This window comes from Anabrus simplex, chromosome 2 (genome assembly GCF_040414725.1).
Source record: "Anabrus simplex isolate iqAnaSimp1 chromosome 2, ASM4041472v1, whole genome shotgun sequence".
Taxonomy (NCBI): Eukaryota; Metazoa; Arthropoda; class Insecta; order Orthoptera; family Tettigoniidae; genus Anabrus; species Anabrus simplex.
The window spans coordinates 488,748,663-488,761,626 of record NC_090266.1 but is presented as its reverse complement, the minus strand read 5'-3'; positions in this window follow the sequence as shown (position 1 = coordinate 488,761,626).

Here is a 12,964-nt window from a genome sequence, read left to right as displayed (position 1 = left end):
ACGGAATCGGTGTTCTCTAAAACCTGCCTGCTCTTTCCGGATCTTGGCCTCCAATAGTTCTCTCAATCGGTTTAGTATGATTCCCGAAAAATCTTTACTTGGCATAGACTAGAGTGTAATTCATCGCCAGTTGGTGCAACAAGTCAGATCCCCCCTCTTTGGTAGTTTTATCATAATGCCCTTCTTCCAGTCCTCTGGGAGTTTCTCCGTCTTCCATATGTCTTCGAACAATGGCAAACGCATCTCAGCTCTCAACTCGCAACTCGTAGTCTTCATTCAACACCTCCGTCACAATATTATCCACTCCAGGTGCTTTGCCTGCCTTACAGCTTTTCAGTGACTTTCCTCTCCTTGATCCTCCTGTACCATGACTTTGTTTAGCACTTCTCTGAAATGCTCCTTCCATCTTGTCATTTGTTCTTCACAATTCGTAAGCCTTTTTACCTTTTTTGGACTTTATTGGCCTGCGCTGATTGAATTTCTTTTGAGCAGCTGCTTTGTAATGTTGTAAAGCTGTTTTGAGTCTCCTTTAAGTGCTGCCTCTTGCGCCAACTCTGCTAGGCGATTTACCTCATTTTTTCTATCATTTCTTGCTGCTTTCTTTATTTGTCGGTTGAGTTCACTGAACTGTTCTATCAGGTTTCTTTTCTTTCTTTCATCTTTGCAGCTTTGTTTTGCTTGAATCCCAATATCTCCTCACTTGTATTCAGGAAGGCTGATTTTTCATTTCCCATTTTCCATTCACTCTCGTTTCATTTGGGCCTCCTCCTGCGTTATCTAGAGCAAGTGAACTGTACCTATCCTTCAGCTTGATTACAAAATCCTTTTTAACTTCAGCATCTTTCAATGTTTGGACGTTGAATTTTACCTTTCCACTTCGTTTATTCCTTCGGTTTACTGCAGCAATCTTCAGTTTAACTTCAGCTATTACCAGGTGGTAGTCGCTTCCACAATCTGCGCCACTTTTGTTCCGAGTGTCTAACAAGGATCGTCTCCACATTTGGCTGATTGCAAAGTGATCAGTTTGATTTTGTGTTCTCCCATCTGGCGAAACCCATGTTACTTTGTGACATGTTCTGTGAGGAAAAATTGATCCACCAATCACCAAATGATTATTTAGGCAGAATTCAACAAAGCGCTCTCCATTGTCATTCTGGACTTCCCCTCCATGTTTCCCTAGAACTCTTTCCATCCCGTCATTTTTATTCCCAATCTTGGCATTCAAATTACCCATTAGCATTTTGATCTCTTTCTTCTTAATCTTTGTCAGGACACTTTCAAGTTCCCCATAAAATTGGCCCTTCTCTTCTGACTCGGCTGTTTCTGTTGGTGCATAGCAATGTACCAGATGAATATTTCTAACTTTTGTCTTGAACCGTGCTGTAATGATGCGGTCTGAAACAGGGTTCCAGTCAAGGATGCATTTTCGTGCTTCTCTTGTCGGCAACAGTCCCACTCCGCTTTGGTGGTCATCATCATCTGCTTTTCCTGATTATAACAACGTTTTGCCATCTCTAAACTGATGCCCTCCAAATCCATTACATCGTGTTTCACTCAGTTCAAGCACCATCATCTTATAGCGATCCATTTCCTTTGAAATCTGTTCCAACATCCCTGCTTCGTACATTGTTCGCACATTCCAGAAACCAATTCCAGTCCGAGTTTTCATTCCAAAAGTTGTCATCGAGATATCCATCCGGTTTACTTATGTACCGTTGTAACCGTCCAGGCTTCTCCAGCCCTACTAATTTAATATAATATCATTTTACGCGATATCATTTGATATCAAGTTTATCCGCCATCGGCAATTATTTGTAATAACATATTTATTCAACGTCAATCATTTGTAATCAAGGCATTTTGGAATCATATTGTATATATGATAACATCGTTTTATTATTTAAATTATATTATGTAGGATAAGAATTCATTATGTTGTAAATACGGTCAATATATTGAGACATAGTGGTTTTCATTTCATCTCATGTTTGTGTATACGGAGGGTTATTCTTGAAGCTTGGGATTTTGCGTGAGTCATGGGTTTATTTTATGACCAAGGCTAGTAAACAGCAACCCGTGCGCGAGGCTTGCAAGCTGGTCAGCTATATCATCGCCACGCCTTCTGGACTTCTCGAGGAAGAGAAGGGGAGTTGATGCTTCGATCTATCGAATCAGATACTTCGTTGTATATGAGTTTTGAGATTGAACTGTTACCAAGAGTGGGGGTGAGCCCGGATATATACTGATTCTCAACACGAGAACGGGACCTTACAGCCTTACAACCTTTCAACCTAACTACGTGAACTCCATCACTATTACTTCTACTGTGAACATCTACTTTGAACGACGTGATTTTTTTGTACAATGTGTTGTCGCTTCGATACAGTACTTACGTGTGGTAATGTTATCGGATCTACGTGAAACGAAACAAGCTTACGGCTTGTGTTATTTTCAGTAAATATGGTGGACGAAGAACTATGTTTAGTTCAAGTCTATGAAATTTGGTACAAGTCTGTACCGTATAAATAGTGTAGCTCATTTGGATTGAGATTTCTACTAATATGGAAAAATTCATATCTCTGAATTTTCTCCTCATACGATCAACGCTGATCAGTCTTTACAAGTATAGGACCAATGTCTATTTTAAAGACTAGGCAAGCAGGGAGTGCTAGTCCAGATAGCCCGTACCATATCAGAGAAGGAAGGAAGGATGTCCATGGAGCAAAGTCTACATCAAGAAGAAGAGAACGAGTAACCACGGAAACCAGATGACGTCAACGAAAGCTGCAATTGGTGAGCTTCAATTAGATAAAGCAAGCAACATTAAATTCAGTAAAGTAAATTCTAAATTCCTCCACGCTTTAAGGAAACTTTTCAGATTCATCTCATTTTTCTTGTATAATACATTAATTTGTATTTTGCGTTAATTTTCTTTCTTAAGCGATACTTAATGGTTAATTATTTAAAATCCTACCCCTATGATTTAAGTGTAGGTCTCTATGCTAGTAAGTATAAATTTTGGTTTACAGTTTTATTTAAAACTGTAACCATGGCGCCCAAACATGACATAGAGAAATGGGGAACCATGGAATGTTAATTGTTTCTATTTGCGTGGCAATTTGCGGGCAAGCCACAAATAATTTATTTAATATTCATGTGTCCCAAGATAATAACTTTCATCTCCCCAAGTGTTTTGACGAGAGGGAACAGTTACACCGTATATGTTTCTGTAATGCTTGATTCTCGGGTGTGCAAGTTATTAGCCCACAGCACCTAAAGTCCAGTGGAGGGGCTATCTCCTATAGCATCTAGGCGTGCTGATTTTCTGTCAGGGTTACTTCCCTTGGTCTTTGAAGATCCAACTACCTATACTACAAGGCAGTAGCTTCACCACAGCCCCCTTGGCCGCTATTTTCAGGGTTCCTGTAAGACCTTCACAGCTACCGTAGCGGTCCCGGTGCACACGAGATCCCCACAGTACTTCACCTTTACACGCATTCCCCTACTTCTAATGTTGCCCATCTCCCACGATACGGACGAGGGGTAGTCATAATAAATTATTATAATTAAAAAACACCTTTCCAATACACAAAATCCTTATAATTAGTATGAAACCATTTTGATTACAAATTGGACATGTTTCGCTCAATCTTAGTGAGCATCATCAGCAATTGGTAACATAAATCATTGGTGGGTCAGGACCCTGATCCTGTCGTATATCACAAAAGAATGTCTAATATACATTGATAAAAATATATGAATTTAACACTTTAAAAATAATCAATAATATTATTTGTGTCTCTTAGAACAAAAATTGATCATTAAAACTGCTTGAAATGTAAAAATGGAATGGATGGCTTGAAATGTTAAAAGTAATATATAGTAATTAGATGTTCTTAAAAATCGTTGTCCAATATATCTACGCTCGATTGTATTGTATTAGACTGTTTATGATAAAATCAGTTTTTCATATCAGGGTGAGCTCTTATCATAAACTATGTTGCTGTTTTTTAAGAATAAACATGATGATAAACGTTAAAAATCACATATGATGGTTGAAAAACGAAGTTCACTGGTGGTAAAACATCTTCTAGTTCGGAGTAAATTAGACTTTATGGGATTCCTTGCGTTGTGTTTCAGTTATCATTTGTGCAGTAGTTTGTTGACATTGTTCTCCTAACGGAGAATTACTGATCTAGTATGTGAAATTTAAAACGGATGTATCCCGTGTGTGAACTGGTCCCTTGGTTGTTTACCACCGATGCGGCAGGGCATTGTCCTGCTGGAATATGGCGTCTGGAACGACCTGCAGCAGGGGCAGTGCCTCGGGCTGTAAAACCTCCCTGATGTAGCGGTAGCTATTCAGATTGCCCTCAAGTCGTAGGAGGTGAGATCACATGTTACAGGCAATTGTGCCCCAAACCATCACACTTGGCGTTTGTCCGCTATGCCGCTCAACAATACAGTCTGCGCGATGGCGTTTACCACGGTGGCGTCTAATGCGTATGCGGCCATCACTGTAGGACAAGTTGAAGCAGGTCTCGTCCGAAAACACTACATTTTGCCACTCAGCACGCCAGTGTCGGTGTTCACGTGCCCATTGCGGTGTACGGCGTTGATGGTTGCTGGTCAATGGAAGCCGGCGCAATGGCATGCCTGTCACCAGTCCGGCCCTCAGAAGACGACGTCGAACCGTCCATGCAGACATCCTCACACCCGTTGCAGTGCTCCAGCGTCGAGCCAACACCGTGGACGAAGCTGTTTTGTCCGTTACTGCCAAGCGGACAAGATGGCGGTCATCTCGCGCTGTGGTCACATTGTGTCGTCGAGAACCCTGTCGGCACTGTGCACAGCCCTCTTCTCTCCGCTCCACTGGTTCCACATACGCCTCACTGTTGAAGCAGCGTAACCTGTACGAGGCACAATGTCACGGAACGACAGATCCACCTCCCGGAGCCCTATCATTCTGCCCCGTTCGAACGGACTCACATGCTGATATTCCCTACCGTGATGTAGGCGAGGCATATTGGCACTTAGGTACAGGTTTCCACTTCGTATGACGGCTCTGCACTGACTGAGCGTTGAGTAACACTGCCCTGGCCGGTTACACACAGAAGGGCACTGCTGGGTCTATGTGCACGCCATCTCTCTGCATTTTAAATCACTTATTATGGTTCCAGTGTTCTACACGTCCTCTGATTTTGGCGTGTTTCAGACCATTGCTTCTGAGTGTTTCACTTTCTACAAACAGCAGTGTATATTTGTTATAGTATCAAAACAAGCAATTTCAGTTATTGTGCTTAAGGTGTTTGAAGCTTTATACAAAAATCTCAAGGACTTGATAGAAGTACGAAATAAAGAAAAAATCTTCATTTAACCTAGTTAGGATAGTACTATTTTGATCATATATGAGTGATTATGGAAGGTTAGGTCATTCAGTGAGGAGCGAAGCTGGAAATGAAAATACATTAGAACGCAGGTAAAAGAATATCATACAGAATTCAAAATACTGTATATTAGAACATTCGCTTGCGATTTGATAGTCAATTTTTAGAAGAAATAAGAAAGCATCCTATTCCGCAGTACTACTGCCTTCGTGATATACAGGCCATACTTTAGCTCTAATGACGTCACGCTTTGGGTGAGAATTGAAGGCGATTCGCACCCGCTCCGCTTGTAAACACACTCGTTTAAATTTCTTAAGAAACTGTTAACACCTTATAAAACCAAAAACTGTTCATAAATATTTGCTTTATTTATCGCGTATGTCCGCTCGTTTCTGTGAGCACAGGCTAACACTTTGAGACATATTCTTGCGATTTCTACCTATTTTCTAGTCAGTTGGAACATTCACATCTAAACACTGATAGAAAACATGCAACCAATTACCAGTAAAATAAACTACAAATGTAAATGATTTCCGTACCACCAATTCAGTACCTGGAAAAGAGATTACGAGTAAGCTAACCTCCAACAATAACAAAACATTTACTGTCACTGTCGTCAAATCAAGTTATTGTTAAAAAGTAGATTTTTAAACAGCAAACGACGCCTACACAATTATTTTCATATTCAGTTTTCATGGAATAACCCTATACCATTGCCTATGATATGAAGTTTGATAGGACAAATCTCAGCAGTCTTATTCCATGATACATTTCGAAAATTCATAAATTGGACTTGAATTTTCTAATACATCGAATTCAAATAAGCCCCAAATCTGATTACATACAAATATACCTAATGTTACACATGTTCATGAAATACGACTTTTTAACACACCATCTGGACGAGACACTAGTATTTCCCTCAGGATTTGGTCTTCAGGAAAGCGGTTGATACACACAACTGTTGTGATTAACTATTGAATTCCCCCTCGTAATAGCCTTTTTCCATAACCTCTTTCTTTATGAAGGAAACACAAATACTGGAGTGCACTCTCCGCGTTGATAATTGGCTTTGCAGCCAGGCACACAGACTTTTAAACATGATGATTTCTCTCGCTGAGAAACTTTAATTATTGATAATAAAGCACTGAATGTAGTAACTCAATTAATTTTACGCTACACAAATAAACTACAAAATTAAAACACCTTTTTAACCTATAGCCTCACTTGAATACACGATCACACTGTTTTCTTCACTAATTAAAGACTTTTCACTTAATAATGCAGTCGATGACGACTCATCTCATTATCTGAGTAAATATGCCGCCAGCGATAAAACTTTCAATAAAACAGCGTTGAATTCACATGTAACTTAGCTAACTCACGTGATCAACTTCCACCCTAACAATCAGCTGATTACTTTCCCGCGCTCGCTACAGTACGGCCTGTACATCACGAAGGCAGTTGCACTACGAATTTTTGGTTCTAAATGTGTCCTTGCGCATATGCGAACCGAAATGTTAACGAAAATACGAAGCGTTAATGAAAAGTTTCATTCACAAAAGTTAACAAAGTTTTGTTTATCAACATGCTCGGAAAATTATCGAACACGTTATTTTGTTCAATAACAGTCAAAAATGTTCATGAACATTGTTGGTTAACAGTGTTTATCAACAAAGTTGACGAAAACATCTTGGTGTGGACGCAACTTAAAAAATATTTTCAGTTATGTTTTCTCCATTTTTCCTGATTTTCTGGCAACGGCAACGGTGTTATCTGCTTTAAACATATTTTTTAAACCAGAGAACCGAAGGTTCCGGTCGGCTTGTGCAGTAGCCTACAATAAATGATTTATGGAACAAAGAACCGTCCTTACTGATTGTTGGTATTGTTGTGTATGAATTGATGAGTGAACTAACCGATTGGGCTATCATGTGCATGTGTTTCTCACCTACAAAAGATAGAGTCCTTTTCGATCACATTTCGCGCTCGAACCCTCTTTGATCGGTGTTGCAAATAGACGACGGGGTGTAATGGAGAATTCTTCTGCAGCCTTATTATTTTGTTTTCGTCCTGGATATGCGAATGGGATACACATTTCGTAATTTTCCTACTCCTAGTTCTGTGTTATTTCTTGAAACGGGCGATCCAGACATGAGAGGCAGAGAAATTACTTTTTGATAGATAGTTCACGTGAAATTTCCAAAGTTCACAGTCATAGATCTTCATCACTTACATTTCGTTTTCACCTTCTTGCCTCCTGGAAACAAGAAAAGAGTTTTTCATATATACATTTTTTACGTTCCACCTGACTTGCCGACATACTCGTATTTCCCAACTGCTTCTTCCATAAGTAAAGATATCGCTCCGACTTCACTAAACCAAAATATTTGTGGAAGTGTGAAGGTGATAATCGATTTTTACCACCTTCGTTAAGCCCGAACTTTACAGCCCTCACTTTTTACTCCTTACTGATCTTTTCTGGCACACTTTTACGTGACTAGGAACACACCTAGAACTTGAGAATTTGCATGGTGGCAGACTCGGAGCACTAGATTCCGGGGAGTCATATTCTAATTTTGAACTGGGACCTGTAGCTTCGTTTGCGATCGGCAGATTTTGACAAACAGAATCACTTGAGTCGCCTTCACTGTGTCAATTGTGGAGAAACCTCCTCAATACGTTGCACTCTTCTATGATAATTTTACATCAAATCAATCAGATGTTGTCCCATTTCCTTTTCTTGGGAGGTAATTTTTCCTGAAAACGAAAACGCCCTTTCGCGGAAATAACTCCTTACTCTACGAACTCCGCTAAGTTAATAGAGTTTTAAGTCATCCTCCGAGGAACTTATTTTCACTGTCTTCTTTCCTTAAAACAACCATCAAAACCGTAACGTTACTGCTGGATACAGTGAAACACCTCACAGCTGACTAGCACGTGAGGCTCTGCTTATCACTGGCGTTGGATACGCCGGCCACCAGGGTTGTCCACTCCAGCCAACATGTACAGTACTCGCGCCACATATCATTGATCTATATGTGAGAAGATTCACCACGTGATTTCAGAAACATGCAGTTACATCTGGAGGTTGATTTTCTGCACATTGTCCTCTGAGTGTACAACGATTATGTCAGAAATTCAAGGTAGGTTTCGACATGTCTTACCTGATACTTCCCTTATGAGCTGCGCCAGCTAATCAGTCAGTTCGCGGCGAGTTTAGACTGTATTCAAGAAACTAATCTCATAGGAGGTTGACATACAGTCTTGAGTAAGTTTGGACTCTAGGCCTACTCGATGGAACGGGATTATGCTAACTGGGCTTCCGGTGGCATTGGCATTTTCACACGTTCTGACACCTACAGCGAAGCGGTTCCAGTAAGAATCCAGCTGGAAGCAGTAGCAGTATGTGTTTCGTTGCCTGTTGTAACTGTATTTTGTAATGTTTATACCCTACCAGCCAACCTCAATGACGTAATTGATCTTATAGATCAGCTCCTACCTCTTTTCCTCTTATTGGGTGATGTTAACGTCCTGCACCCATTATGGGGTTCTGAAATACCGTGCTCCTGAGGAAGGGATTTGGAAGTAGTTGATAGGAGTGCTGGAGTTATGCATTTTGAGTGAAGAGGAACCAGCACATTTCAGCGTAGCGCACGGTACCTTCTCCCGCACTGACGTCGTGTGTGCAGCCGTACGCTCGTTCCCCCACTTTCTGTGGGATGTACACGACGACCTCTGTGACAGTGACGATTTCCCTGTTGTTCTTATTTTGTTGAAGCAGAAATCCATCGAGGCTCCTCCCTGATGGATTCTGAACCTTGCTGATTCGCCAAAGTTCAAATCACTAGCTGTCTTTAACGACGCAAACAGCTGGATTGTAGACAATGACATAACTTATATCACACACGTTATTCTTGCTGCTGCTGCTGAGGAGTCCGTTCCATCATTTTCTGAGACTCCTCGACGAAAACTCGTTTCTTGGTAGAACAAAGAAATTGCAGCAATTAAAAAGAGCGACGTCAGGCTCATAAACACTATCATAGGCAGCCTACTGCGGCCAACTTGGTAACATTAAAAAAACTCCGTGCTAATGCGCAAGTTCTTATTCGTCAGAGTAATAAGGCTTCACGGGAATGATGTGTGTTGCCCATGACACCACATACACAATCATCTCAAGTGTGGACTAAATTTGGATACATTTCAGATATGCAAGGACCTGTGTTATTATCGGGAATTCCCGCTGCAGGCAGTATCGTCATGGATCCACCCACGGTTGCTAATAACCTAGCAAGTCATCTCGCTGATGTGTCTGGTTCCGGGAATTGTCATTCTGATTTCCTTGCTCTGAAACAGCAGGCAGAACCCCATCATCTGTGTTTTGCCACTCGTACTTCAGAGGATTATAATGTTCCATTAACGGAGTGAGAACTCTGCAGCGCCGTGGAGCTTTGTAAGGGCATGTTTCCTGGACCAGATAATGTTCATAACAAGATGATGAAACATCTCAACGAGGATAGCCTGTTATGTCTTCTTGGGGTGTTCAGAGGAATCTGGACAGAGGACGAATTTCCATCACAGTGGCGAGAGGGGATAGTAATTCCTCTCCTCAAGCTTGTCAAAAACGCTAAATATGCAGGAAGGTACAAAACTATTTGTCTTACTGTCTATGTAAAATGTTTGAGAGAATGGCAAATCGACAACTTGTGTGTTGCTTGGAGAAAAAAGGACTTTGTCCGAGTACGATTGTGGTGCTCAAGCTGGTCGCTCCACCACTGTCCACTTGGTACGCTTGGAGAGTTCTATCCAGGATGCTTTTCACCGAAAACACTATTTGTTAGCTGTCTTCTTCGATTTGGAAAAGGCCTATGACACCACATGGCAATATGGCATTCTTTCAGCCCTGCATTAGTGGAAATTCCAAGGTAACGTATTGGTTTTTATTGCAAATTTTTTGTTCCTCCATCTACTCCATGCTCAAGTAGGGAGGGTATACTTGCAACATCGCGTTCAGGAAAGTGGAGTCGCACAGGAATTCATTCTCAGTTCATTCTGTTCGCGATTGCCGTAAACTGCATTATCACTGCTGCAGGTTCAGCAGTGATGCCGTCGCTGTATGTGGACGATTTAGCTCTGCAGTATAGCTCTGAAAATATGGCAGTCGCAGAGCGACAATTTCAGTAAGCAATTAGGAGATTGGAACAATAGACCTTAGAGCATGGCTTTTGGTTTTCAACTGACAAGACCTCTGTTGTTAACTTCTGCTGGAAGTGCCCTCCTCCTCGCCATTTGGAGCTTTACTTAAGTCGCTATTCCTGCAGTTGACATGTACCGATTTCTTGTACTCCTTTCCGGTAGTAAATCATCGTTGGAGCCACATGTGTATAAGTTAAAAGTCCAATGAGCTAAAAAACTGAATGTTTTGGAATTTCTTAGCGGCATACTACGTTGGGTGTGGGGGGCAGGGGTGTTGACCGCGCACGGTGCTCCTATGCTATTATAGGTCACATCCACCATAGCGGAGTTAGGTTGGCAACAGGAGCTTTCTGTGCAATCCCTATTGCTAGCTTGCTCACTGAATCTGGTGTGCCGCCTTCACACCTAAGGCACCGGCAAACACTATTGTCCTATGCTGCGAATTCGTGACAGATATCATTTCGCCCAAACTATCCCTGCGTATTCAAAAAAGAGAGAGGGAGGGAAATTGGCTGTATGCTGTTTATCCACGAGCAATGTAGCCTGTTGGTGTACGCTTGGATAGCAGTTACAGATTGTACCTTCACTTGCTTCTCTTGCCTTCTTAGGTGACCAAGCTGATTACCTGCGTGGTTAATACAACGACCTGAAATCACCCTGCATCTGCACACCGACCCAGAAGTGTACACAGAGCCCTCAATTTATCGGAATCTCTTCATGTCCGTTGTTAGCCGGTTTCCAGGGTAAGTTGTTGTTTTACACGGATGGTTCGAAGGCAGAAGTGAAAGTAGGCTGTACGTTCATTGTCGATAATAAGAGGTTTCTTCTTCCTCTGTCTGAAACCTGTAGCGTGTACACAGCAGAGCTTTATGCTATCCTTGAAGCTCTGCGGTACGCACTGTCAAGTGAACGGTGGCACATTCTGCTGTGTACTGACTCCTTGAGCTCATGTTAACAAATGTTTCCCGTGGCACTCTCTGGTGCAGTGGATCCAGGGCCTGCTGACTAGATTATGGAAAGTTATTGCTAGAATTACGTTGCTGTGGTTCCCAAGCAACATGGATGTAGCGGCAAGCAACTTAAGTGATAGAGCTGCCAAGAAAACGGTCCCACTGCCCCTGTAACTTTACAAGGTTCCAGCCAGTGATATTCGTTCTCAGCTGTGACATCTGGTAATGTCCCATTGGAAGTTGGAGTGGTGGGCCAACCGTCTTTCAAATAAGCTGAGAACGATTAATGGAAGTACGAAGGTATAGAAGACTTCCCTTCGGGTTTCACTGAGAGAAGCAGTTGTATTATGTCGTCTTCGGATCGGCGATGGTATAGCAACGCACCTACACTTTCTGAAGGGAGAAGGCACTCTGGTGTGGACTTGCGGCGGTCATCTGTCTGTAGTACACATTCTTACGGAGTGCATGGACCTGGCTGATCTGCGCCGTAGTCTAAAACTTCCGAGTACCATCTCCGTCATGCTATGAAATGACGAGCAGTCAATAGACCTCGTCATCCCTTTTATGCGGGATAGTGGCCTGTTTTATTGTGTTAACAATTTTTCTTATCTTTAATTTCTTTCCATAAGCTTTTCATTGCATTGTTAACTACATTTATTCTTTTTACTATATTTTTAGGTATCTTTTTGTATATTTTAATATGGTTTAATGTTTTGAGCGGAATAAAATAATTTCACATCAAAGACAGTGCCTTATTCGATTGCATTACATTTTAATGAATTGTTAAGTCATTTTATTTGAAAATAAGGCATTACAAATAGATCCACTGATTGTTTTAATTCATAAGACTTTTCTTCATCATTTTTTAAACTGTTGGTCAGTGGGTAAATTTTAACTATCATCTCACCTCATTTCATCTCGTACCATCAGGGGCCGAAGACTTAATGTTAGGTCCCCTTTAAAGTACAGGCATCATCATCACCTAAGAGCCAAGGCTGTCGTTGAATTTGATAATCCTGAAAGTGATGATGATGTAGAGGTGTAGTGTTGGTGGTAGAAGGAAGACCATGGACATAAAAGTAATTCGGAATATAAGTTTAAAATGTTAAGCCATCGTCAAGCTCTTGGCGGGGAAACAAGGAAAATGGACTTCAATTTGGTGAGAATGCCTATGAACCTTTCATTATTAGTTTTTGAAATATACATATATCACCATTATAAAAATTCCAGTGTTCCTTCACAAAGGAACTAATCGATCTGGAAATACCGCAGATTAACTTATGCATAGGACAGAAAGGATAATATAATTTAAATGTAACTTTTGACGGACTGTCCACTGTAATTGGCATCATGTTGCTGTCTGGATATCATCAGTGGCCTAACAGGGGAATACATTGGCAGGAAGAACCAGAGTGCATTGTGAAGATAGGA